The sequence below is a fragment of the Sinocyclocheilus grahami genome, unplaced genomic scaffold, assembly GCF_001515645.1.
Source record: "Sinocyclocheilus grahami isolate Dianchi unplaced genomic scaffold, SAMN03320097.WGS_v1.1 scaffold514.1, whole genome shotgun sequence".
NCBI lineage: Eukaryota > Metazoa > Chordata > Actinopteri > Cypriniformes > Cyprinidae > Sinocyclocheilus > Sinocyclocheilus grahami.
Window position 1 is genome coordinate 313,549 of NW_015505693.1, and position 1,424 is coordinate 314,972.

General features: G+C 28.3%; 1 protein-coding gene across 2 annotated transcripts in view; it reads right to left on the bottom strand.

Annotated features, from left to right (window-relative positions):
* The window catches only part of LOC107554814 (transmembrane protein 161A-like), a 7,999-nt gene that overhangs the window by 3,639 nt on the left and 2,936 nt on the right, over positions 1 to 1,424 (bottom strand). The window lies entirely within an intron of this gene.

Consider the following 1,424-nt stretch of genomic DNA (forward strand, 5'->3'; position numbering starts at 1 on the left):
TCAGAAATTTTATATGTATGTGTATATATATATATATATATATATATATATATATATATATATATACACTGTATATTAGTGCTGGGCAATGATTAATCGTGATTAATCGCATCCGAAATAAAAGTTTTTATGTGCATTATATATGTGTGTGCACTGTGTATATTTATTATGTATATATAAATACACAAACATGCATGTATATATTTAAGAAAAATAGGATATGTTTATGTATTAAATATATTTATATATAATATAAATTATATGACTATAATTATATACACATGTAAATTAGGGCTGGGCGATTTGGCAGATTTTACCAGAACGTTTGACAGATTCTCGATTTTTAACTGGTCAACTTGAAAATGTAACTACAACATGATTAAAGTAACTTTTTCTTTATTAACCCTCGAGTTAAAGAAAATTATATTGCAAGTGCAGCACACATGAAGTTGTCAACATGATAAATGTTAAAACTAATCACTTAAAATATCTTTGCAAAAAAGATGCATGAACTACAACTACATATTGTACAAATTTGTCTTATACATATTATGTGCTCAGAAATAATACAGAGGAAAATGCTTTTTAAAAAAAAAATCTTAAAAGTCAAGGTAATTCAAATTCAAAAAGGTATAACACCAGTAGACTAACTGTTCCGTAAAAACAAAAAAGCTTTCAGCCTGTCACCATGATACAAACATGAAATATCAGTCATACAGTAGTAGTTCTTTACAGGTTTTTTATTCGATTGCGCTGCTTTTTCATTGTTTTTTCTATGTAAACATGGATGTGTTTGACTGTTGCGCTCGCGTCTCTTGCAGCGTTCTTTTCTCTTTACGGTTATCACCGGCATATTGTCAAAGTGTCTAATTCTAACATTTGGTAATGTTTCTATTCAAAACCGCGATTCCTCGATTTTTTAAAAAATAAAATCGTGGCAAAACATTCAATTCGAATTAGTCTATAAAATCGGGGAAATCACCCAGCCCTAATGTAAATACATGTAAATATTTCCTAAATGTATACTGCATGTGTGAGACTTTATACAGTGGGTACGGAAAGTATTCAGACCCCCTTAAATTTTTCACTCTTTGTTATATTGCAGCCATTTGCTAAAATCATTTAAGTTAATTTTTTTTCCTCATTAATGTACACACAGCACCCCATATTGACAGAAAAACACAGAATTGTTGACATTTTTGCAGATTTATTAAAAAAGAAAAACTGAAATATCACATGGTCCTAAGTATTCAGACCCTTTGCATACACAGTAGACATACATATATTATGTACACAAAAACTTTAATTTTAGATGCGATTAATCGCTGCCCAGCACTAATATATGCACTATACTAAAGCACTATATATATATATATATATACTGTATATATATATATATATATATATATATATATATATAGTGT